The following is a 27,472-nucleotide window of genomic DNA, read 5'->3' as shown; positions in this document are numbered from 1 at the left end:
GGAGTTATTGGAACAGGAATTTAAAAAAATAGCTTAGGGGCACCTGGTGGCCCAGTGGATTAAGCCACTGCCTTCAGCTCAGGTCATGATCTCAGGGTCCTGGGATAAAATCCTGCATCAGGCTCTCTGCTCAGCAGGGAGTCTGCTTCTCTCTCTCTCTCTCACTCTCTCTCTCTCTGCCTGCCCTCCGTCTACTTGTGATCTCTCTCTGTCAAATAAATAGATAAATAAAATCTTAAAAAAAGAGAATGACTGTACTTTTAAAAAATAGCTTAAAAGGGGCACCTGGGTGGCTCAGTGGGTTAAAAAGACATGTAGACGAGTGGATTAGAGAAGAGTGCCCAGATATGGACCATCAACTCTATGGTCAAAAAATCTTTGACAAAGCAGAGAAAATTATACAGTGGAAAAAAGACAGCCTCTTCAATCAATGGTGCTGGAAAAATTGGACAGCTATGTATGGAAGAATGACACTCAACCATTCTCTTATACCATACACAAAGAGAAATTCGAAATGGACAAACGACCTCAACGTGACCTAGGCAGGAATCTATCAAAATCCCAGAGGAGAACATAGGCAGTAACCTCTGGGACAGTGGCCACAGCAAATTCTTTCAAGACATGTCCCCAAAGACAAAGGAAACAAAAGCAAAAATGAACTTTTGGGACTTCATCAAGATCAAAAGTTTCTGCACAGCAAAGGAAACCATCAACAAAATGAGACAAACCACGGAATGGGAGAAGATTTCCACAAATGACATTACAGATAAAGGGCTGATATCCAAGATCTATAAAGAACTCCTCAAACTCAACACACACAAAACAGATAATCATGTCAAAAAATGGGCAGAAGACATGAACAGACACTTCTCCAAAGAAGACATTCAAATGGCAAACAGATGCATGAGAAAATGTTCATCATCATTAGCCATCAGGGAGATTCAAATCAAAAGCACATTGGGATACCACCTTACACAGTTAGAATGGCCAAATATAACAAGGCAATAAACAACAAGTGTTGGAGAGGATGTGGAGAATGGGGAACCGTCTTACACTATTGGTGAGAATGCCAGTTGGTGCAGCTACTTTGGGATACAGTGTGAAGACTCCTTAAGAAATTAAAATTAGAGTTACCCTATGACCCTGCAATTGCACTACTGAGTATTTACCCCTAAGATACAGATGCAGTGAAAAGAAGGGACATCTGTACCCTAATGTTTATAGCAGCAATGGCCACAGTCATTAAACTTTGGAAAGAACCAAGATGACGTTCAATGGATGAACAGATAAAGAAGATATGATCCATTTTTACAATGGAGTATTATGCTTCCTTCTGAAAGGAAGGATACCCAACTTTTGTATCAACATGCACGGGACTGGAGGAGATAATCCTGAGTGGAATAATTCAAGCAGAGATATTCAATTTTCATATGGTTTCACTTAATTGTGGAGCATAAAGAATAACACAGAAGACACTGGGTGATCAAGAGGAGAAGTGAGTGGGGGGGAATTGGAGGGGGAGACAAACCATGAGAGACTCTGAGAAACAAACTGAGAGTTTTGAGGGGAGGGGGCAGAGGGTTGGGTAAGCCTGTTAATGGGAGTTATGGAGGGCACATATTGCATGGAGCACTGGGTGTGGTGCATAAATAGTGAATTTTGGAACCCTGAAAAAAAAAATAAAAATGACAACAACTCCTTTTCCCAACATGTGGCAGGAGTCCCCCAAATGATTGGAAGCAGCCTCCATTAGAGATCAATCCACTGCATGTTGAAGGTGCTCCCACTTCAAAAAGACCAAGAAATATCCAATCCCAAAACAAAGTAAGGGCCAGCTCCACCTCATGGAATACCACCTGCTCTCCCGTAGATAGTGTGCTGTTGCTTTAATAAACCTGCCTTCTGCTTTCCTTGGGCATTGATATCTAATTCTCATGTGCCAACAATAAAAACAATGATGGGTTACCGTTACAATTCATAGAAAAGGAGGTACAGGGAAATTGAATGAAAGGGAATAACAAAGTAGGTTCATAAGTCAATCTTCCTTATAAAAAAATTAACCTGAAAGTGTGTTTCTGCCACCTCTCTCATGTTTGATCTGGTAAAGAATGACCAAGATACATGAATTATAGTTCGGGATTTTGAAAAGCATAATAGCTTTATACCAACACTTGAGCTTTTATTTATTTATTTATTTATTGCTAACAAGATAGGTCGATTTGATATGCGGTTCCTGACAACCAACCTCAGAAGAAATTCCATCTTCATGAGAAGTCAGAAAGAACCACAAACCAAACCTCAAAACAGATTCAAAGAGAAAATACTCTTAAAAAAATTTCCCTTCCTGGGGCACCCGAGTGGCTCAGTGAGTTTGGCTCACTGGGCCTTTGCGTTCGGCTCAGGTCATGATCCTAGGGTCCTGGGATTGAGCCCCATGTCTGGCTCTCTGCTCAGCAGGGAGCCTGCTTCCACTTCTCTCTCTGCCTGCTCTATGCCTACTTGTGATCTCTGTCTGTCAAATAAATAAATAAAATCTTAAAAAAAAAATTCCCTTGGGCACCTGGGTGGCAGAGTGAGTTAAAGCCTCTGCCTTCGGCTCAGGTCATGATTCCAGGGTCCTGGGATCAAGCCCCACATCAGGCTCACTCCTCAGCAGGGAGCCTGTTTCTTCCTCTCTCTCTGCCTGCCTCTCTTCCTACTTGTGATCTCTATCAAATAAATAAATAAAATCTTTAAAATAAATAAAATTTCCCTTCCTATCAGAAGCAGACCAAAGCACTAACAAATTCCCCAGAAAGCTTCATCTAAAAGGTTGTACTTTCTTCAGACACCCAGCATGACCTTCTTCTCTGGGCCTGGTATTTCTTCAATTGCCTATTCCAGAGAATAAGACACTAAACTAATGAGCGCCAAGGGCCTCAGAATCACGAAAGAGATGATGAGGGGCACAAAGCACGCCTCTGGTCACCAAAGGGTATGTAAACGTTTGCTGCTTTTCTGCATTTTTCAAAGCTGAGTTTTTAGCTGGTGGCTGCTCCTTTAGGATAAATTGCTGATAACGTATAGTAAAAGCTATTATATGATCTTTTACAAACCATTTCCTATCTCTGCAATCTCATGTGCCAAGACAGACACGGTTTATGTAAAACCCTGAAGAGAGTGCTATTGCATTTAAATTGCCTGTAACCTTCGTGTAATAGATTTATGATTGATGATAGATTTAGTTAAAATATAACTGTTTTAAATATTTATTCTCAGTAAACGTTTTCAAACTATGCTCATGTAAGTAAGTTGGTGCATAATCCCATTTCTATTTAAACATAGTGCAAGGGCCAATGCCGCGCTTCAGAGAGAACCCCAAGCTCTTTTTCTAGAATGGCCATATGCGTATGTATCAGGCGTCCTCTTTTCACTCCCTTTGTGGAGCACCTACCATGGAGGTCATGTAATAACCAATAACCAAAAAACAAACAATAAACCCAAACATCCAGGTCGAAGTGATTCGCGCGTGCCATCATGCAATGGCGGACCCTGCCTGGAGACTAGGAGACTGCTCAAACAGATCGCGGGCAGGCATCTCAGCCCAGGCCTGTGCTGGGGAAGCTGGTTCCCGGCTTTGTGCACAATCAGGAAGCCAGCGAAGTGACCCGAGAGTGCAGCCAGGTTTAGGGCTGATGATCTTTTCGCAGCCAGGCAGCACGTGGACACCCACTTGGGGAGCCAGGCTAGGAGGCTGCCCAGCGCTGGTGCTGGCCACGCTCGCAGGCCCCCTGCGCTTCGCCGGCGCACGTGCCCCGGGCCTGCACCTCAGGATGGAGGGGGAGGGGGACGGGGGCGGAGGCGGCCCAGAGAAGGGGCTTTATAATTGCGGAAGCGGGAAGTGAGCTCGAGGAGGACGCGGCGGATAGTCTGAGAGGAGGTGGAGGGGCTGGCGGAGGAGGGGCGCGCAGCGCCATGGTGCTGTGCTGCAGCCCAGTCGGGACTCAGGACCCCCTGCCTCGCGGCCCCTGTACTCCCGAGCTCCAGCCCAGCCCCTGAGGCCGCACTGTCCGGCTCCCGTTTCCCGCTGCCCCGCCCCGCCCTATGGCTTCTCCGGAGGACCCTCTGTGAGCAGGTAAAGTGACACCGCGCCGTGCCCTCACCTGGAGCAGAAAGCGCGGGCCGCGAGATCGCGGGGGTGTTGGGACCCAGCCTCCCGCGACCCCCGGGGCAGCGGGACCACCCCAGAGGACATGCTGCACCCGGGATCCCACGGGGTCGGGCCGGGGACGGAGCCATGCGAGGTGCCCCCCGCCAGCGAGCGCAATAGCCCCCATCGTTTGGCACCCCCACGCGCGGGTGCCGAGGACCCCCTTCCCTCATCCCGTGGCGTGGCCCCGCCACTTTTGTTCTGGACTTGGGATCCCAGGTGGAAACTAGTCCCTCAGACCTCCCTGGCAGCAAGGAGCAAAGGGAGGGATTCTCGGTTTTTCAGCCCGCCCTGGCTCTTCCTCTCTCCACATTCACATGCCTTCTGGCGTCCCTTTCCTCTCCTCATTGTCACTTTTATTAAATGGTTTTGTTCTGCATGTTGACCCGCAGAGCGGTTACATGAATGAATATACAGGAAACTGAGTCGGAGCCCACCTGTGAGAGCCCACCTGTGGAGCCCTTTCATTAGAATGGTCTCTGGTTCTAGCCTCAGTTCAGAATACTGCGTGTACCTGAGGCCCGAGTCCAGATGTTTCTTTCATCTCTGACTTGAATTTGAAATCCTAACGTCACTATGACCTGGGAAGCTGAGGTCCACAGCATCTTCATCTGAAATTCCACTAGAGCTCCCATTTACCTAGTGCCCAGCCTGAGTCTGTTTTCCACTACTGTCAGGGTTCTAGAAGTTCATGCACTGCCCACCACTGACAGTAGGGGCATCTTTCTGTCCAGATTTTCCCTTTACATAAGGAGGTCAGTTACAGGAGATTAGGGCCCACTCTAACGACCTCACTGTAATGTGATTGCATATGTAAGGACTCTAGTTCCAAATAAGGTCACGTTCTGTGGTACCAGAGATAAGGACAGCAGCAAGGTTTCTGGGGGTAATGCAGGTCAGCTCTTAACAATCCACTCTCTGGCTCCCCAAATTCGTGTCCTTCCCATGTGCAAAATACCTTCACCCAATGCCCTCCAAAGCACTAATCATCCCAGAATCAACTCAAAATCTGAAATCTCATCTGTCCTCCTCCACTCAAAGACCTAGATCTCACCCAGACCATGGGACCTGAGGACTACATCCAGAAGCCACAGTCTCCTGGTAAAGCTGCCCATCAGGTCCTGACATCACCCTCATTCGTCCCAGCAGCCAAGGGCCTACAGTTCCCAGAGACAGTTTCTCAGAGGAAGTTTGAAGACCACCTCAGAGGACGTTCTTTGGGAGTGAATGAAGAGGGAAGGGGGTCAGAGCCTCCTGCCATTCCCAGGGCACCCAGAACCCAGAGAGTGAGGCCTTGAGTGCTTTCTAGTTACAGATTCAAGGCAATTCTTCGACTTTGGGACTTCAGAGTTAACTTAGTTTTCATTTGTGATTATTATTTTTGTGGGGGGGCCATAGCTTTTCTTTTGACCTATGGCTGTTTTCACTCCCGGTTCTGAAGAAGCCTTTAAATCCTAAACCTGTAGAGGACTCTGAAAGCTCTCAGAGCAGCAGTACTGGGGGACAGTGTGGACACATGGTTTGGTTTCTCCTCTGGCCTGATTCTGCGGCAGCCCCGCTCTGTCCTCCTCAGACTTCAGAGCAATAGCTGAATAAGTGGAGAAAGGACCAGGGGATCAGGAAGGTGGCCACCGAAGAGCGACTTCTCTGGAGGGTGGCTGAGCTAGCAAGTGAGCGTGTTAGTCCAGCTCTGCCTGCAGTCTGGATAGAGCTGAACAGGGGCCAGGAAAGGGGAGGAGGAGCAGAGAGCAGGGAGAAAGGTACCAAAGAGGAGATTCAGACAAAGGGAAGTAATTGGGAGGAGAGAAGAAACTCTAGAAGACAGGCATGTAAGAAAAGAAAAGGGATGAAGTGGGCATCTGGAAAGGGCATCACCAGGGAAGGAGAGAGGGGAAGGGAAGAGGGAGGGAGGGAGGAAAGGGGAAAGGAAGAAGGGAGGGGTCAGCACGCCAGGGCTCCACCTGCATCTGAAGAAGAGGTGGCTGGTCCCGCTTGTCAAACAGGGTGCTCACTCTTTGGTCCCAGTTTCTGCTCCCTGTTACTGGCCTTTGCAGCAAATTAATGACATATATAAAATTATAGGGAAAAGACACCTTTGTTCCATTATGAGAACAGATTTTAAAATGGTCTCATGAGGCAGGGATTCTAGACATTTGCTGTTCAAGTCATGAGGCCTGTTAGTGATTCTATTTTTTCCTCTGCAGAATTGGTCTTTCTACATTCCAGGTCCTTTCTACCCCAATAAATAATGCGGCGATTCTCTCACTGAATTGTACTTTTGGTTTAAACAGGCAACTGTCTCTTAAAAAGGACTTTTGTTTAAATTCCTTTAAAACAAAAGTCCTTTCAAAAAAATCTTTTTTTAAAATTTTTTATTTCTTAATCCCATAGGTTTACTCTGATCCTGGAACTTTGTCATTTTGACCTTCGCTGCTGATTAAAATATTCTTCATCATCAGCACCTACTGCTCTCCTCTCCTGGTGGTCTCTCGGGAACGGGTCTTCTCTAGCTCTAAGAGCAGGAGATGGGCACTTCCCCTCTACCCCTGTTGACGAACCAATCTTACCTATCCTGCAGGGTCAGGTCGGCCTGGCCTTTTATCTGTTGTTCTCTTCTGAGTGGTTAGTTTTTCATAGATACCGTGCTTTGCTTGTGTCAGGATTTACCCTGGACTATCAAAACCCTTTTCTTGTGCCAGTGCAGCCTAAGAAACAGTCCTGATTAGAGAACCAGGAACTCGAACAGATCATATTTATCCTGAATGTTCCATCCAAAATGAAAAATACATTTCTGAGGAGCCTCAAGATCTCTGAGAAGGGACGTTTCACCAACTCTGTCATGTAGGGGCATCAATTCCGATTCTGTGTCAGTTTTCCTACTTTCCCAGATAATAATTCTCTACCTCAGAAAGACCACTCTCAACCGTTTCCTCTCTCAAAGGCAGTTGCTCTTAGAGTCTGCACATGGCACTTGGGGCCTGCTGGTCTTTGGCTACTGCCCTCTGTACCTTGGGTCCAACAGCTGCGGGGCATCAAGATGAGAATGTCTCTTGTTCTAAGACTTAATATAGTTGGGTGCACATGGTAAGCAATAATCACTTATTTTGTTGATCCAAGTGTTCGACCTTTCTTAATTATTCTAGTACCACAGTTTACTTGTTCTAAGATTTGTCCCCCTGCCCCATTTAAATATCTCTTAAGGTGGCACTCCCCTTGCACTTGAGGACATATCCTAGTTTAACTGACAGCATTTCTCTTTCTTAGTCGAACATAAACTATAGTGCATCTTACCCTTGATTAAAGCTAGGATGCAATTAAATACTCTATTGTGGTTACGATTCTGATATTTGAAATCCTCTGGTAGCTCCCTGTGCCCCCACCGTGTAGTACCTCACCTCCTCGGCATAGTATACAAACCATCTCACCCCAGTGTTAACCCCGGGGCTCAGCCTCCATCTCCAGGTGATGCTGCCAGATCAGCTGTCGGTTATCATGAACTTGCTGTAGTTTCCTGAATGCACTGTGCTGCCTCCTGGCACTTTGAAACTTGACACACTCATCCTCATTCTTCGCTTTGCCCTTGTCTATCACCTCCCCTGAAAATCTGTTCCTAAGTGGCTTTTCCCAGCTCCAACCTACCCTTGGAAGTCTTTTCTCTCCCTGTGGTAAAGCCTGTCACACTGCGCCATGGACATGCCCATTGTCCCCCTTAGAAGAGAAAAGGGATAGTGAGGGCCCGCTAGCATTTGCAGCTCTAGTGCAGAGCCCCATGCCTGGCTTGCAGGAAATGCCAGATCATGAAGACAAACAGAGATCATTGTCTGGCTAAAACCAGATGTGTGTGTGTGTAGGGGTGGGAGTTATATATCAGTTCTGAGCCTCAGTTCCCACAAGAAGAATCAAAACAGAGGCAGGTAATATTTGCAAACACAACAGGTTAAGTTAAAAAAAGATACTCTTTCTGTCTTCAATGTTTTTAATAAGCATGAAATTATAACTCTGAAGTGTGCTAAAATGAAACCACCTGCTAAGGGTGAGAGAACAAAAATAAACATCATTTTTCCAAATAAGAGGAATTTATTACCTTTGAATCAAAGCATTTGGATTTGTTCAAACTGGCAATAAAGGAATAAGGAAACACAAAACATAGAATGTCATATTTTAGATTTCTAAAAGACTTCAAAGTGAAGAGTATATATTTTTTAAATGCTACATAAAGCTACATAATGACAAGATGACAGGGTGTGACAAATAGCATTTTAAAAGCTCTACTCATAATGGAACAGAAGGTGTCATTTCCCTATAATTTTATATATGTCATTAAATTACTATATCTGGATACAACATATTACCAAACAGATGTTCATCAAAGACTAAATCATTTTTAATGGAACATAATAATTTGAATGTACAACTATTATTCATTTTTTCGATCTAACATTTATAGTCTTGCTAAACAATTTATCAGTTGTAGACAAAATTAAAAAAAATAGGATAAAAAGTCGTGTGTGGAAAAGTAGATTTTCTTTGAAATTTGAATTTAAATGAAAATATTTGCTGATATTTTAAAAACTTGTATTATTTGTATTGTGATATCTTATTATTTGTATTATTGTATTATTTGTATTGTGATATCTTAGTTAATAAACATAAATAACTCGTATAAAATATGTTTTTTTAATTTTATTTATTTACTTGACAGAGATCACAGGAAGGCAGAGAGGCAGGCAGAGAGACAGGAATGGAAGCAGGCTCCCTGCTGAGAAGAGAGCCCACTGTGGGACTCAATCCCAAGAACCTGGAATCATAACCTGAGCCAAAGGCAGAGATTTTAACCCACTGAGCCACCCAGGCGCTCTAAAATATGTTTTTTTTTAATATAGAATTATAGTTCTTGCAAAAATATGGAACTAGCTGGAACTGAATGCCTCCTTCAAAGTCAGCTCTGGAGAAATTATGCAAGTGTAATATAGAACTATTTCAGATATGAACCAAAAACAAAGAAATGATGATAAATTCCTTAAAAGACTCAAAGTTGCTCTTGACTGGTATGTTTCATGCTCTATTCCTGGTTTGAGGACAGGTTTTAACAGGCCTGTCACTGTAGAAATCAGCTGGATGTTTAGAGGCTATCAGAACTGTGCAAAAACCTTGAAGGAGTAAAGACTTGAAAATTCTTTAGAGAGATTAGCTCCCTAAGGCATTATTCATCCACACATTTTCCTCCAAACAATTAAGACTGATGGATGAGGGGCATCTGAGGGGCTCTCTCATCACGTGGGTGGTGGGTTAAGCCTCTGCCTTCATCTCAAGTCATGATCTCTGGGTCCTGGGATCCAGCCCCACATCAGGCTCTGCTCAAAAGCAAGCCTGCTTCCCTCCCCGCTTGCCTGCCTCTCTGCTTACTTGTAATCTCTCTCTCTCTCTCTCTCTCTCTCTCTCTGTGTCCAATAAATAAATAAAATCTTAAAAAAAGGCTGATGGATGATAAATTATGAAAACCACTCCCTACAAATGATGCTTCTTCATAAGGATTTAAGAATTTAAAATAGTAAGAATTTAAAATTGAAACTTGATCGTAGGATTTATCTTATAGAATAACATCAAGTGAAGGCAGTTATTATTAGTTCTGAAGTATTTGTGATTCTGAATTCTTGGCCTCATTAGTAAATTTGTTTTTAAATTCTCCCATGGAGTGGTGATTGCCCTTCAGTCTTTCATTGATGTACATCATTGGGTCAAATGAGATGTGTGTGCCCAGAAGTATATATAGTCTTCTTTGTATTTCACTGGAGATGGCATTTCTGAGTTTTGTTTAATTGAATTTGGACAGATGTTTTAATAGTCACTTCTAGAGTTGGCCCTGGAGAATATCTTCCTTTTTTTTTCTCTTCCCGATTCTCTGAAAAACCCTGACTAATTCACATTATCACAGTGATATCACAATTCAAGTTTTTCCAAACACTATAGCTGCAAAATAGAAGGAAGCTACTCAGAATGTAATGCTATTGTGAATGATTGAGAAAGAAAACATTATTATAATTAAGCTACCAGGTTTCAATGTATTTTATTGTTGCTTAGAAAATCCTAGCATACCCAGACTTTACAGAGATTTGATGATCCTAAGAGGAGCTGAACTCATGGACCAAAATAGCTATGCACATAAAAAGTACAATTACTTACCTAAAAAAGATGATGTGGTTAACTTTATATGGCAATCCAAGTGTTATTGGAACAGGAATTTAAAAAATAGCTTTGGGGCGCCTAGATGGCTCAGTGGATTAAGCCACTGCCTTCAGCTCAAGTCATGATCTCAGGGTCCTGGGATCAAATCCTGCATCAGGCTCTCTGCTCAGCAGGGAGTCTGCTTCTCTCTCTCTCTCTCTCTCTCTGCCTGCCCTCCGTCTACTTGTGATCTCTCTCTCTGTCAAATAAATAAATAAATAAAATCTTAAAAAAAAAAAGAATGACTGTACTTTTAAAAAATAGCTTAAAAGGGGCACCTGGGTGGCTCAGTGGGTTAAGCCGCTGCCTTCGGTTCAAGTCATGATCTCAGGGTCCTGGGATCAAGCCCCACATCAGGCTTTCTGCTCAGCAGGTAGCCTGCTTCCCTTCCTCTCTCTCTGCCCGCCTCTCTGCCTACTTGTGATTTCTCAATGTCAAATATATAAATAAAATATTTTTAAAAATAGCTTAAAAGTATATGATAAAATAATGATATACATATACAAAGAAAAGAAAGATACTATACTGTGAATATAAATTAAGTGAAAATTGTTGAAATAAAGAATACAATAAATGGAGACTAAGATGAATATAGCTGTAAAATGAATAAGTCAGTTGGGAAAAACAAACAAACAAACCAACAAATTAATGACTTCTGCCCAAATGCAGCAGAAGAGAAAAAAAATAAAGAAAATATTTAAATAAGTACTGAGATAAATTTTGGAGAATTAAAGAAAGATAAAAGATACCAGACTTAAAATGATGCCAAATATCAGAAATCAGAAACAAAACCAAACAAAAACCACACTCACAAAAAACCACTCATATAGGGCGCCTGGGTGACTCAGTGGGTTAAGCCGCTGCATTCGGCTCAGGTCATGATCTCAGGGTCCTGGGATCGTGTCCCGCATGGGGCTCTCTGGCGGGGAGCCTGCTTCCTCCTCTCTCTCTCTCTGCCTGCCTCTCCAACTACTTGTGATTTCTCTCTGTCAAATAAATAAATAAAATCTTAAAAAAAAACACTCATATATATTATGGTGAGTTTTAAGAATATCAAAAACAGAGAAGAGCATAAATGATGCCCGAGAGAAGAACAGATCACCTAAAATGTACAAGAATAATACTGACAGCAGAATTCTCAATAGTAATAGCATATAAAGGAGACAGCTGGGTGTTTGTATAGATGGAAAAGATATTTGAAACTAGATATTATACATCAAGGCAAATTATTGATTAAATTTGAGAGCACAGTAAAAATACAATGAAGCATGTTAGGTCTTAGAACATTTATCACACAGAGACACACATTTCAGAAAACTTCCTTGGACGACAGCTCAATTTAGATAGAGAAAACAGAATTATGTACTCAAAGGCACATTTTGAAGGAAGGATTGAATATAGTCTGCACTGCAAATATTCTTTAATCGTATGTTCTGAATTTCCTAAATTTAAGAAGTATTTGTTCAAATATTTATCTTTAAATAAACCCTAGGAGACTTTTTCTTGGATTCTGGAAAATCAGTCCATTTGGATACAAATCTTTTTGTCACTGATGGACATTTTGATAGCCCTTAACTGTGGAATGCCTAATGTATTGTTACAGCAATTGTGATTTGCCAATACATGGGTGATGTGTGTGTGTTGTGTGTGTTTATTTTTATTTTTGATGGTTTTACTCTTCTATGAGATTTTTAAGTAGACATAATTTTAATAAATTATGATTTGTTGAAATTTATCTGAGGTTATATATAATAAAATGAAATTTGTGTGAACTGAAGAAGTGCGTCTCCATTTTTTTTTTTTTTAACAGTAGACTGGTCTTTAAAAATTGTCCAAAGAAGTACATTATATTCATTATTAAATTTGATAATATACAATAAAGTATTCATGGTCATATGGAACCATATCAAATTCTACTATTAATTCATATTAATAATTACCATAAGAGGAAAAAGGGATATTTTTCAAAATGAAAATTAGTGTATTTTTCAAAATATGATATAGTGTTATTCACTGAACAGAGGGAACAAATGTCAAAGTTTAACACAGTTTACAGAATGTTTTAACATAAATTGAAATTTAAATCTGACCAAATTTCACAGTTTTAAGTAAAGTGATAGCACTTTAAATCCTTGAAAAGTGGTAAGTGACCCAAAAACATTGCTTAGAAAAACAAATTTAACACTACACTAGCCTGAGATGGTTACGTTATGGTACAACTTTGCCATTGTGTATCATCAAATGGTATATTTTTTTCTTTTGGTCTTGTCATTATATTTTATTTTAGCCATTCTGATAAGTGTGTAGTGATATTTCAGTGTCATTTTAATTGCATTTCCTTGATGTCTAATTATGTCAAATTATATTATTTTGATGTTTAATGTTCTGAGCTTTCTCAGTTCAAGACCATGAAGCCACGTAGGAAAAATACAGTTGCAGATGCACTCATAGACCAACTCTTATTTAGAAATAAGAACAAACATTACTACCCATTCCAACAAAAAATAGATTTGTTATGCAGTAGGGATTTTATAAATTACCTGACACAACTTATATAGTAAGATGAAATGGGACAGGCGGCTTCTTGCAGCTATATACAACATCATTTTAATTTCAATTTTCAGTATAATTTTCCAAGGTATACACAGAATATATATTTAACGTAAATTGTGAACATTTTAAACTCTGTATATGGAAATTAATCAATTTTAAGTTTATAACAATCAAAATTAATGGAAGTTTAATTTAAATTAGTTAGCTTTCTCTGCATTGCAAGACAGAATAATCAAGAATTGGTAAGAAAAAAATAATCTCTGTAAAATTACCAGGGGTGCATTATAAAGTGTTCGGTAACCGATCAAACTCACAATTTGGATTGAATGGCAAGTGATTTTTAAAATCTGGAACTCATTGTCAATTTTTTTTTCTTCATTGTGTCTTAATAAATTACTGTGTTCATTTGCATGGAAGTGAAGAAAAATGCATGACATTTCATCTCAACACTAACACTTTTAACTGGCAACTCTGAATGTACTTTACAGCAGTGTCACAAAGTAAAGATCAATGATGTTTCATGAAATATTTGTTATAATTCTCAAGGAGATAGGGAGTTTGTGCAAAAATGCAAATCACTTTGCGACTAAACACATTGTTTATTTCAGCTAATTTTAAGAAAATGTGCTAAGACTCTCTCAAAAAAGGAAGCAATGATTTAGGTTTTCCTTCAAACTCCTTACCTAATCCTGAACCAACAGCACATAGTTCAAAGAGCAACTAATTTGAGCAGCTCCAATTTACACGTTTCCTAACAATGCTTAATTTAGTGGAATTTCTGTCCAATTATGTTAATTTGATGTAGTGAAAGACAAACATTCAAAAAGATCATCCTTAATTTATATAGATTGCCAAACTCTGCATTTTCTGAATGACGCCCAGGAAAGTATTTTCAAAAACAAACAAACAAACAAACAATGCCAGAACCACTATTAGGTCATCTCTAGGCAGAAAGTGACTCAGAGCCTACATTACTCTCTCCCTGAAAGTATACTGTAGGCACTGAAACTACTACCCTGAGTCTGTGCTATCAAATTCCTTAAGTTAGAAAGTTTTAAAAACCAGTCTGTGTGGGAGTATTTCATTTACAGATAGAGACTTGGTTGTTTATACATTTTCATACTTGATTTTTAGGGTGTAATAACTATGTTTTAAAATTCAGGGTGGTTTTGAATACTGTTGGATAATTGTGCTAAAATGGTATATCCATTCCTCCTAGGAAACAGAAATTATAGAAAGGTAGCGTTATTCATATCTGACATCTTTGAGTCATTGCAGTTTCAGTATAAATGCAATAGGAAAAGTGACATTCATGTTTATGATATTTTCTATAAATAAATTAGAATGTACTGGAGGCCTGATATAAAGTGGGATGACTAAACTTCAGTAAGATCTTGTTTTCAATTCAAAATAAATTTTAAATTGAATTATGCACCTCTAAGTTCAGAGACAATAAATATTAACCAACACAATTAATAAGTTCTATTTCTTGAAATTTCGGGAACATTGATAGTCTCACCTACTGGATGAACAACAGCTAAAATTTTTGGTCATGGATTCTTGCTAAAATATCACTTTCCCAAAGAAAATTAATGTTATGAATTTTCACTGATTGTTATTGATCATGAAGAATATAACAACCACGATAAAAAGAGTAGGAAAAACATGATATCTCATCTGTAAGGGCATGTGGAAAGTAGGAAATGTTAATAAAAATAACTACAATTATTTCCCAAGTTAACATAATATAACAGAACAAAAATATTTCATAACAATATTTTCTAGGCTCATTCTGATAACTCTTTTCTACATTCAAATTTAAAGGTTGAGGCATGTGATATATATTACACAAAAACCATCCCAAGGAATTCGTTTAAAAAAAAAAAACTCTTAATAAAGGACAAATCCAAAGGAATTTCTTTTCTAATTTAATTAACAAATTATAAATCGACTTACCTATTACATCACAGTGTATCAGGCAGCAATAATATTTTTTAATCGTTATACCTGATGCAATAGTTACCATCTTTCAGACATACTGATCACGAACAAGCAAATAAACAAGAGCACTGTAGCTTAAGATCTACCTGCATAAATATAGGACTACTTCAGACAATCTCTTCACCACAACATAGCAATGAATAGAAATCATACATGCTCTGTAATGGACATACAGATGAGAAGGAAGGGGATGGGTGTTAATATATGCAGAATCTTTATTAATTACATTGTAAAACATAATATGGATAAACAGAATACAATTTTAGAAATACCCAGGTCACCATCATTGTTTTATTTTTATATGTGTAGATAAGGAGTTTAGTAAACAATCCATGACTATTCAACTTCTTATATTTTGAAAATTTTAGCAACAGTAACAAACCTAGCAACTAGAAAATTGTATCTATCTGCAAAATACAGCTTTGCCAGCATGGTAGAGGAAAAGCAAAACAAAATAAGTAAGAAAAGTTTAACATTTCACAAGAGTTTTACTTTTATATTTTTATTATTTTTTATTTTTCACTTATTATTTACTTCTATTTTCTACTTTATTTTAATGAAAATGCCATGACCATAACATAAGAGCAGAATTAAACCAACATGAGAAATTATTTTTTCATAAGTTATAATAAACTAGCTTGGTGATTAATTCAAAAATTATATTACAAACTTCAGTGTTCTTGCAGTAAGTATCACTTCATAAACAAATGAGTCAGGAGTCATAAACTAAAGATGATTCTAAATGTTATTTAGAGAGACATTCTGATCTTAATATATTTCAAATATTCTACACAAGGCAAAGTGGATCCAAGTAATCTGTAGGCAAAATAGGATTTTAGAGAGGTATATATTTCCAATAGTATTTATAAAATATTACCTTTATGTAAGGCATCATCCTGGACTTTGTGGAAAACATACAAAGGAGTAAGAAGTGGCCCTTCAAGAAACACATACAATATCAAGGTTTAACATGAAGCAGCATGTCTTCTCTAAGTAAAAAAACATTGTATCAACTGACTTTACTGAAACTTTATATTTATTGCTCTCGTTTTAGGTCATATTGTCCTTCTGCATGCAGGCTGCTATAACGGACATGATATAGACTGAATAGCTTATAAAGAACAGGAATTTATTTCTCACAGTTCTAGAACTGAGAAGTTCAAGATTAAGGAATGGGCAGATCCAGGGAGAGCCCACTTCCTCATAGATGGCTATCTTCTCACTGTACATGTACATGATGAATGAATCAAGAGAACTCTCTGGGGTCTCCTTTAAAAGGACTGTAATCCCACTTATGACCTAATCACCTCCCAAAGGCCCCTATGTTTTAATACTATCACTTCCAGAGTTAGATTTCATAATATGATTTTGGGAGACATAAACATTCACACCATAGTATATATAAACAAAAAAAGACACAGAAACAACAAACAACAAAAATTATTTTAACTACCTATTATTTTCAACTACATAAAATTTTAATTTGTTTCTATATAATATTAAATAACTCATTGAGTGATTCACTTATATCCAATGCATCTGAGTGCAATTAAATTTGCTTACCCAACATATCCAGCAGCATATTCCTTCGGAATATCTCATTCCCCACCTTACAGGATTTACCACAATTAGAAGACAGGGGATAGAGGATAGATAGATAGATGTATACATAAACACACTTGTACATACACATATGCATATTTTTTCCTGTTAATGATACTCATGCAAATAAAATTTAAGCTCAAGGAAACCTGTCTTGTGTGTTACTTAATATCCAGTTTTTAGTCAACATCCAAAACCAAATAATCCAATAAAAACATGGATAGAAGACATGAACAAGTGTTTCCCCAAAGAACACATTCAAATGTTCAGTAGATACATGGAAAGATGTCCATGATCATGTATCCTCAGGAAATTGCAAAGCAAAACTAGAAAGAGATACCACCTCACACCTGTCAGAATGGCTAAAATCAACACTACAAGAAACAAAAGGTGTTGGAGAGGATGTGAAAAAGTAACACTTGTGGGGGCTGCCTGGGTGGCTCAGTGGGTTAAGCCTCTGCCTTCAGGTCAGGTCATGATCTCAGGGTCCTGGGATCAAGTCCCACATCGGGCTCTCTTCCAGGCATGGAGCGTGCTCCCTCCTCTCTCTCTCTACTTGTGATCTCTCTCTGTCAAATGAATAAAATCTTTAAAAAAAAAGAAAAAGAAAGAAAAAGTAACAATTGTGAACGGTTGGTGGTGATGCAAACTGATACAGCCATATTGGAACTCAGTATGGAATTTCCATAAAATTTAAAAATAGAAGTCCTTTGTGATCCAACAATCCTGTTTGTGTGTATTTACCCAATGAATATAAGAAAACTTATTCAAAGGGATGATAGCACCCCTATGTTTATAGCAGCATTATTTATAAAGCTAAGATATGGAAAGAGCCCAAGTATCCATCAATTGATGAATGAAAAAAGAATAAGTGGTATGTATATACAATGGAATATTATTCAGCCATTAAAAAAGACTGAAATCTTGCCATTTGCAATAACATGGATGGAACTAGACAGTATAATGCTAAAAGTGAAATAAGTCAGTCAGAGAAAGACAAATACCTTTACTCATATATGGAATAAAAGAAACAAAACAAACAAGCAAAGGGGAAAATAATAAGACATAGAAAGAGAAACAAAGCAAGAAACAGACATTTCATTGCGGAGAACAAACTGATGGTTACTTGAGAGGATCTGAAAGGAGTGATGGATTAAATAAGTGATGGGGGTTAATTAGGGCACTTGTCATGATGAGCACTGAGTGTTATATGTTATATTGAACACATGAAACTAATACAACCATATAGGTTAACTAACTGGATTTCAAATGAAAACTTTTTTAACATCCCAGTTTTTAGCTCACATTCTGGCTTACAAAAGGGATTTAGTCAGGAATTTGGAGATTAGTTAATGAACAAATAAAGGGGTGAACAGGATAAAATTACTATCCTTTCTGGCATGATCTTATACCTTTTATCTAGAATTATTTTTAGCACTTTGGACTCTTCCTATTTTATTTTGAGTCATTAAACAAAAATTTCCTCAAAGGACCTTAGACTCCATCCAATTTGAGCAACAGTGTGAGAGAGGAAATGGTTTCCAGGAGGAAAAAAAAAAAAAGATGAAACTACTTTTGTTTACTAGTGAATGCATAGTTCTTCCACAGAAGAAGCTCTAAATGGTCATGGCTCCAGCTTTATATGTGTTCAGTCATATGTTCAGAAATAGGTAACACTATCAAAAAATATAAAGCATCTGAGATTATTTTCCCTTATTTGAAAGCTGGTGTATGAGTCTGCCGTGGTTTCTTGGGTGTTGATAGAAGACGCAGACTCATGGTTCAGAAATAATATAGTTTATTATTCACAGCAATAGAGGTAGTCAGAATATTAACAGTTTTATGTGTGTGTGTGTGTGTGTGTGTGTGTGTGTGTGTAGGGGTGGGATTTATATATCAGTTCTGAGCCTCAGTTCCCACAAGAAGAATCAAAACAGAGGCAGATAATATTTGCAAACACAACAGGTTAAGTTAAAAAAAAGATACTATTTCTGTCTTCCAAGTCTATTCAATACAGCCATCTTCAAAGGATAGTCTAGAACAAATAATAAATGCAGAAATGTAAGCAACCAATTGAAAAGTGTCTCCCAAGAAACACACTTTGAGAGTCTTCATTTGACAAAAATACTATAGGATATTACATGGATCGGGTGCATTGAATACTGGAAGGTTAAAATTACAAGGGACCAAATATTTTTAAGCAGTTCTGGCATCCAGTAGAGTTCAAATAGGTTTTATAAGATTGAGGAAAGAAGCCATCAAAACCTGGGCCCAGGGGCGCCTGGGTGGCTCAGTGGGTTAAGCCTCTGCCTTCGGCTCAGGCCATGATCTCAGGGTCCTGGGATCGAGCTCCGCATCAGGCTCTCTGTTCAGCAGGGAGCCTGCTTCCCCCTCTCTCTCTGCCTCTCTGCCTACTTGTGGTCTCTGTCTGTCAAATAAATAAATAAATAAAATCTTAAAACAAAACAAAACAAAAAAAACCTGGGCCCAATTTTCCAAAAAGTATGATTCTGATTCTAGTCTCTATGATGTTATTCCTTGAAGACAATGTCTCTAATTGAGTTGAATTAGTTTACTAAAGAGCATACCCCCATTTGTTGTAGGCGATGAACAATATGCAAGAGGCTAAAGGCCACATGGAAGCCACCTGGTCTTCAGTGGAATATAGAATCAGTTCCTTTGGGATGAATTTGTTCCACATTTGACTTCCCACTTAAGGGAGAATAAGAGTACCTTCTAATAGATTTTAAATAGGAAATGACAACGGAAGCTTATGCAAGATTATAAAATGGGAAATTTCATTTAGATAAGCAATAATTTCAAAGTCATCTTCTTAGTATTACAGACTCTTCACATAATCATAATTTTATTTTGGTATTATATGGTAATTTCAAATATAGTAAATATAAAGAATTTACCTCTGTAATTATAGCGAGTCTGGTCATAGTTTTTTATGGCAACAAAACTTCAATTTAGAAGTATGGTCTACCAATTATTAATACATTTGGAAATGGTGTGTCATCTTTCACTCCACTTGTCTCACTAAAACAGTGAGCCAAAAAAGTAGGTCCAAGCTGTTTACTATGGTCAAAATGGGTTGCTTTTTTGCACTTGGTAAAGAAGCAGTCATATTTTGGAAGAAGAAAAAACTGAGGCTATTAATATTTTCAACTTATTTTCAGAAAAGGAAAGAAAGGATAATCTAAGCTAAAGCCAAAATCTTACACAAGGTGGCAGGAGAATGATCTTTTCCCCAGATAAAGGGTTTTTTCAACTTAGCCATGTTAGGAGGAATAAGAGATGAGACATTGTGGACTTGACTAAGGTTTGTACACTGTTCAAAAGGTTTTCAAAATAATGTGTATTATTTTTCTTCTTTTAGTTGAGACAAAACAAACAAACAAACAAACAAAAAGCCACTAATGAGCTTACTCTTAAAAGGAGGTAAACAAGAAACTAGCAAAGATTGAGTGTTAGGTATTGTCCCCCTCCTTTTTTTTTTTTTTAAATTACGTTATGTTGGTTACCATACAATACATCATTAGTTTTTGAAGTAGTGTTCCATGATTCATTGTTTGTGTAAAAACACCCCAGTGCCCCATGCAATATGTGCCCTCCTTAATACCCATCACCAGGCTCACCCATCCCCACATACTTCTCATCTTTAAAACACTCAGTTTGTTTCTTGGAGTCCATAGGTTTTCATGTTTCATTTCCCCCTCCAATTCTCCCACTTCATTTTTCCTTTCCTTCTCCTAATGTCCTCCATGCTATTCCTTAGGTTCCACAAATAAGTGAAACCATATGATGATTGACTTTCTCTGCTTGACTTATTTCACTTAGCATAATCTCCTCCAGTCCCATCCATGTTGATGCAAAAGTTGGGTATTCATCCTTTCTGATGGCTGAGTGATATTCCATTGTATCCATAGATCGCATCTTCTTTATCTGTTTGTCTGTTGAAGGGGATCTTGGCTCTTTCAACAGAATGGCTATTGTGGACATTGCTGCTACGAACACTGGGGTGCATATGGCCCTTCTTTCCAGTAAAATAGAGCTAGCCTATGACCCAGCGATTGCACGACCGAGTATTGACCTCAAAGATACAGATGTAGTGAAAAGAATTAGGTATTGTTAAAGCACAAACGCAGGGGATAGAAGTTATGGTACAGAAGAGGGAAGGGCAACCATATGGCAGAGTAGAATAAAGTAGCTCAGGAAGAGATTAGTCATATCCAGATATTGTAAGGCATGTGATGTGGGGTTGGCAGGGAGAGCATGAGAAATCATGAGAGCAGAGAGAGAAAATGGACCAGGCAGGAGAGGTTTATAACATTTTAACATCTAAGGTTAACATCAGAATAGGGAAAGAAATAAAAGTTTTTATAAGACTCAATACATAAGGAATAACGTGGAGGACACTGGGAGATGGAGAGAAGTGTGCTGGGGGAAATCGGAGGGAGAGACAAACCATGAGACACTGTGGACTCTGAGAAACAAACTGAGGGTTTTGAAGAGGAGGGTGGCAGGTGGTTGGGTGAGCCCAGTGGTGGGTATTAAGGAGGGAATTTATTGCATGAAGCACTGGGTGTGGTGCATAAACAATGAATTTTGGATCACTGAAAATTAATTAAAAGAAAAAAAAAAGACTGACTACAGACATGGACCTCAGTGTAACACAGATATGGAACTCACTGTAATACCAGCCACTTCCCACCGACACACACAGACTATGATAATAATAAATAATAATGCAATTAAGAAAATTGCCTGCCAAATAATTTTTCCTCTTTTTTATTTTTTATTATTTTTTTTTTAAATTTTTTATTTTTTATAAACATATATTTTTATCCCCAGGGGTACAGGTCTGTGAATCACCAGGTTTACACACTTCACAGCACTTACCAAAGCACATACCCTCCCCAATGTCCATAATCCCACCCCCTTCTCCCAAACCCCCTCCCCCCGGCAACCCTCAGTTTGTTTTGTGAGATTAAGAGTCACTTATGGTTTGTCTCCCTCTCAATCCCATCTTGTTTCATTTATTCTTCTTCTACCCACTTAAGCCTCCATGTTGCATCACCACTTCCTCATATCAGGGAGATCATATGATAGTTGTCTTTCTCTGCTTGACTTATTTCGCTAAGCATGATACGCTCTAGTTCCATCCATGTTGTTGCAAATGGCAAGATTTCATTTCTTTTGATGGCTGCATAGTATTCCATTGTGTATATATACCACATCTTCTTGATCCATTCATCTGTTGATGGACATCTAGGTTCTTTCCATAGTTTGGCTATTGTGGACATTGCTGCTATAAACATTCGGGTGCATGTGTCCCTTTGGATCACTACATTTGTATCTTTAGGGTAAATACCCAATAGTGCAATTGCTGGGTCATAGGGCAGTTCTATTTTCAACATTTTGAGGAACCTCCATGCTGTTTTCCAGAGTGGCTGCACCAGCTTGCATTCCCACCAACAGTGTAGGAGGGTTCCCCTTTCTCCGCATCCTCGCCAGCATCTGTCATTTCCTGACTTGTTGATTTTAGCCATTCTGACTGGTGTGAGGTGATATCTCATTGTGGTTTTGATTTGTATTTCCCTGATGCCGAGTGATATGGAGCACTTTTTCATGTGTCTGTTCGCCATCTGGATGTCTTCTTTGCAGAAATGTCTGTTCATGTCTTCTGCCCATTTCTTGATTGGATTATTTGTTCTTTGGGTGTTGAGTTTGCTAAGTTCTTTATAGATTCTGGACACTAGTCCTTTATCTGATATGTCGTTTGCAAATATCTTCTCCCATTCTGTCAGTTGTCTTTTGATTTTGTTAACTGTTTCCTTTGCTGTGCAAAAGCTTTTGATCTTGATGAAATCCCAGTAGTTCATTTTTTCCCTTGCTTCCCTTGCCTTTTGTGTTGTTCCTAGGAAGATGTTGCTGCGGCAGAGGTCGAAGAGGTTGCTGCCCGTGTTCTCCTCAAGGATTTTGATGGATTCCTTTCGTACATTGAGGTCCTTCATCCATTTTGAGTCTATTTTTGTGTGTGGTGTAAGGAAATGGTCCAATTTCATTTTTCTGCATGTGGCTGTCCAATTTTCCCAGCACCATTTATTGAAAAGGCTGTCTTTTTTCCATTGGACATTCTTTCCTGCTTTGTCGAAGATTAGTTGACCATAGATTTGAGGGTCTATTTCTGGGCTCTCTATTCTGTTCCATTGATCTATGTGTCTGTTTTTGTGCCAGTACCATGCTGTCTTGATGATGACAGCTTTGTAATAGAGCTTGAAGTCGGGGATTGTGATGCCACCAACGTTGGCTTTCTTTTTCAATATCCCTTTATCTATTCGAGGTCTTCTCTGGTTCCATATAAATTTTAGAATTATTTGTTCCATTTCTTTGAAAAAGATGGATGGTACTTTGATAGGAATTGCATTAAATGTGTAGATGGCTTTAGGTAGCATAGACATTTTCACAATGTTTATTCTTCCAATCCAGGAGCATGGAACATTTTTCCATTTCTTTGTGTCTTCCTCAATTTCTTTCATGAGTACTTTATAGTTTTCTGAGTATAGATTCTGTGTCTCTTTGGTTAGGTTTATTCCTAGGTATCTTATGGTTTTTGGGTGCAATTGTAAATGGGATTGACTCCTTAATTTCTCTTTCTTCTGTCTTGCTGTTGGTGTAGAGAAATGCAACTGATTTCTGTGCATTGATTTTATATCCTGACACTTTACTGAATTCCTGTATAAGTTCTAGCAGTTTTGGAGTGGAGTCTTTTGGGTTTTCCACATATAGTATCATATCATCTACAAAGAGTGATAATTTGACTTCTTCTTTGCCGATTTGGATGCCTTTAATTTCCTTTTGTTGTCTGATTGCTGAGGCTAGGACCTCTAGTACGATGTTGAATAGCAGTGGTGATAATGGACATCCCTGCCGTGTTCCTGACCTTAGCGGAAAAGCTTTCAGTTTTTCTCCATTGAGAATGATATTTGCGGTGGGTTTTTCATAGATGGCTTTGATGATATTGAGGTATGTGCCCTCTATCCCTACACTTTGAAGAGTTTTGATCAGGAAGGGATGCTGTACTTTGTCAAATGCTTTTTCAGCATCTATTGAGAGTATCATATGGTTCTTGTTCTTTCTTTTATTGATGTGTTGTATCACATTGACTGATTTGCGGATGTTGAACCAACCTTGCAGCGCTGGAATAAATCCCACTTGGTCGTGGTGAATAATCCTTTTAATGTACTGTTGAATCCTATTGGCTAGTATTTTGTTGAGTATTTTTGCATCTGTGTTCATCAAGGATATTGGTCTATAGCTCTCTTTTTTGGTGGGATCCTTGTCTGGTTTTGGGATCAAGGTGATGCTGGCCTCATAAAATGAGTTTGGAAGTTTTCCTTCCATTTCTATTCTTTGGAACAGTTTCATGAGAATAGGAATTAGTTCTTCTTTAAATGTTTGGTAGAATTCCCCCGGGAAGCCGTCTGGCCCTGGGCTTTTGTTTGTTTGGAGATTTTTAATGACTGTTTCAATCTCCTTACTGGTTATGGGTCTGTTCAGGCTTTCTATTTCTTCATCGTTCAGTTGTGGTAGTTTATATGTTTCTAGGAATGCATCCATTTCTTCCAGATTGTCAAATTTATTGCCGTAGAGTTGCTCATAGTATGTTCTTATAATAGTTTGTATTTCTTTGGTGTTAGTTGTGATCTCTCCTCTTTCATTCATGATTTTATTTATTTGGGTCCTTTCTCTTTTCTTTTTGATAAGTCGGGCCAGGGGTTTATCAATTTTATTAATTCTTTCAAAGAACCAGCTCCTACTTTCGTTAATTTGTTCTATTGGTTTTTTTTTTTGGTTTCTATTTCATTGATTTCTGCTCTGATCTTTATGATTTCTCTTCTCCTGCTAGGCTTAGGGTTTCTTTCTTTTTCTTTCTCCAGCTCCTTTAGGTGTAGGGTTAGGTTGTGTACCTGAGACCTTTCTTGTTTCTTGAGAAAGGCTTGTACCGCTATATATTTTCCTCTCAGGACTGCCTTTGTTGTGTCCCACAGATTTTGAACCATTGTATTTTCATTATCATTTGTTTCCATGATTTTTTTCAATTCTTCTTTAATTTCCCGGTTGACCCATTCATTCTTTAGAAGGATGCTGTTTAGTCTCCATGTGTTTTGGTTCTTTTCAAACTTCCTTTTGTGGTTGAGTTCTAGCTTTAGAGCATTGTGGTCTGAAAATATGCAGGGAATGATCCCAATCTTTTGATACTGGTTGAGTCCTGATTTAGGACCGAGGATGTGATCTATTCTGGAGAATGTTCCATGTGCACTAGAGAAGAATGTGTATTCTGTTGCTCTGGGATGAAATGTTCTGAATATATCTGTGATGTCCATCTGGTCCAGTGTGTCGTTTAAGGCCTTTATTTCCTTGCTGATCTTTTGCTTGGATGATCTGTCCATTTCAGTGAGAGGAGTGTTAAAGTCCCCTACTATTATTGTATTATTGTTGATGTGTTTCTTTGATTTTGTTATTAATTGGTTTATATAGTTGGCTGCTCCCACGTTGGGGGCATAGATATTTAAAATTGTTAAATCTTCTTGTTGGACAGACTTTTTGAGTATGATATAGTGTCCTTCCTCATCTCTTATTATAGTCTTTGGCTTAAAATCTAATTGATCTGATATAAGGATTGCCACTCCTGCTTTCTTCTGATGTCCATTAGCATGGTAAATTCTTTTCCACTCCCTCACTTTATATCTCGAGGTGTCTTCGGGCTTCAAATGAGTTTCTTGGAGGCAACATATAGATGGGTTTTGTTTTTTTATCCATTCTGATACCCTGTGTCTTTTGACAGGGGCATTTAGCCCATTAACATTCAGGGTAACTATTGAGAGATATGAGTTTAGTGCCATTGTTTTGCCTGTATGGTGACTGTTGCTGTATATGGTCTCTGTTCCTTTCTGATCTACCACTTGTAGGCTCTCTCTTTGCTTAGAGGACCCCTTTCAAGATTTCCTGTAGAGCTGGTTTGGTGTTTGCAAATTCTTTTAGTTGTTGTTTGTCCTGAAAGATTTTAATCTCTCCTTCTATTTTCAATGATAGCCTAGCTGGATATAGTATTCTGGGCTGCATGTTTTTCTCATTTAGTGCTCTGAAAATATCATGCCAGCTCTTTCTGGCCTGCCAGGTCTCTGTGGATAAGTCAGCTGCCAATCTAATATTTTTACCATTGTATGTTACAGACTTCTTTTCTCGGGCTGCTTTCAGGATTTTCTCTTTGTCACTGAGACTTGTAAATTTTACTATTAGGTGACGGGGTGTGGGCCTATTCTTATTGATTTTGAGGGGCATTCTCTGAACCTCCTGAATTTTGATGCTCGTTCCCTTTGCCATATTGGGGAAATTCTCCCCAATAATTCTCTCTTGTATACCTTCTGCTCCCCTCTCTCTTTCTTCTTCTTCTGGAATCCCAATTATTCTAATGTTGTTTCGTCTTATGGTGTCACTTATCTCTCGAATTCTCCCCTTGTGGTCCAGTAGCTGTTTGTCCCTCTTTTGCTCAGCTTCCTTATTCTCTGTCATTTGGTCTTCTATATCGCTAATTCTTTCTTCTGCCTCATTTATCCTAGCAGTGAGAGCCTCCATTTTTGATTGCACCTCATTAATAGCTTTTTTGATTTCAACTTGGTTAGATTTTAGTTCTTTTATTTCTCCAGGAAGGGCTTTTATATCTCTCGAGAGGGTTTCTCTAATATCTTCCATGCCCTTTTTGAGCCCGGCTAGAACCTTGAGAATTGTCATTCTGAACTCTAGATCTGACATATTACCAATGTCTGTATTGATTAGGTCCCTAGCCTTTGGTACTGCCTCTTGTTTTTTTTTTTGTGTTGAATTTTTCCGTCTTGTCATTTTGTCCAGAGAAGAGTATATGAAGGGGCAAGTAAAATACTAAAAGGGTGGCAACAACCCCAGGAAAATATGCTTTAACCAAATTAGAAGAAATCCCAAATCATGAGGGTGGAGAAAGGGGATAAAAAGAGGTTCAAAAAGGAAGAAAGAAAAAAACAGAAAAAAAAAAAGAAAAAAGAAAGAAAAAAAAGAAAAGAATTTAAAAAAAAGAAAACACCTAAGAAAAATATAAAAAAGAAAAAATATATGTATTAGATAAACTAGTAAAAAATCGTTAAAAAAGAAAAAGGTAACAGTTAAAAAAAAATTTACCCAAAGGCAAGAAAAAAAAATGAAAAAGAAAAAAATTAAATTAACCGCAAGACTAAAAAAAATCACAGGGAAATAGCCATGTGTTCCGTGCTTTGCATTCTCCTCCTCTAGAATTCTGCTGCTCTCCTTGGTATTGAAACCGCACTCTTTGGTAGGTGAACTTGGTCTCAGCTGGATTTCTTGTTGATCTTCTGGGGGAGGGGCCTGTTGTAGTGATTCTCAAGTGTCTTTGCCCCAGGTGGAATTACACCGCCCTTACCCGGGGCCGGGGTGAGTAATCCGCTTGGGTTTGCTTTCAGGAGCTTTTGTTCCCTGAGCGCTTTCCGTAGAGTTCCGGAGGACGGGAATATAAATGGCGGCCTCCTGGTCTCCGGCCCGGAGGAGCCGAGAGCCCGGGGCCGCACTCCTCAGTGCGCGCTCAGAGAACCGTGCCCAGTTACTCCCGTCTGCCTGACCTCCGGCTGCGCTCCGAGCTCACCGAGCCTGCGACCGGTTAAAGGTCACCCCGAGCTGCGAGCTTACTGTCGGCTCTGTCTCTGTAGCCGGCTTTCCCGTTCCAATACCCGCAAGCTCTGCGACACTCAGACACCCCCGATCCTTCTGTGACCCTGCAGGAACTGAGGCCCCGCTAACCCCGTGTGGGCTTTGCCCTGGGTAGCCTCTGGAGCAATGTCCCTCAGC

Source organism: Mustela putorius, unplaced genomic scaffold, assembly GCF_011764305.1.
Source record: "Mustela putorius furo isolate JIRA1106 unplaced genomic scaffold, ASM1176430v1.1 tig00003874_pilon_pilon_pilon, whole genome shotgun sequence".
In the NCBI taxonomy this organism is placed as follows: Eukaryota; Metazoa; Chordata; class Mammalia; order Carnivora; family Mustelidae; genus Mustela; species Mustela putorius.
The sequence above is the reverse complement of the archived record's forward strand: the minus strand, read 5'-3'. Positions refer to the sequence as shown.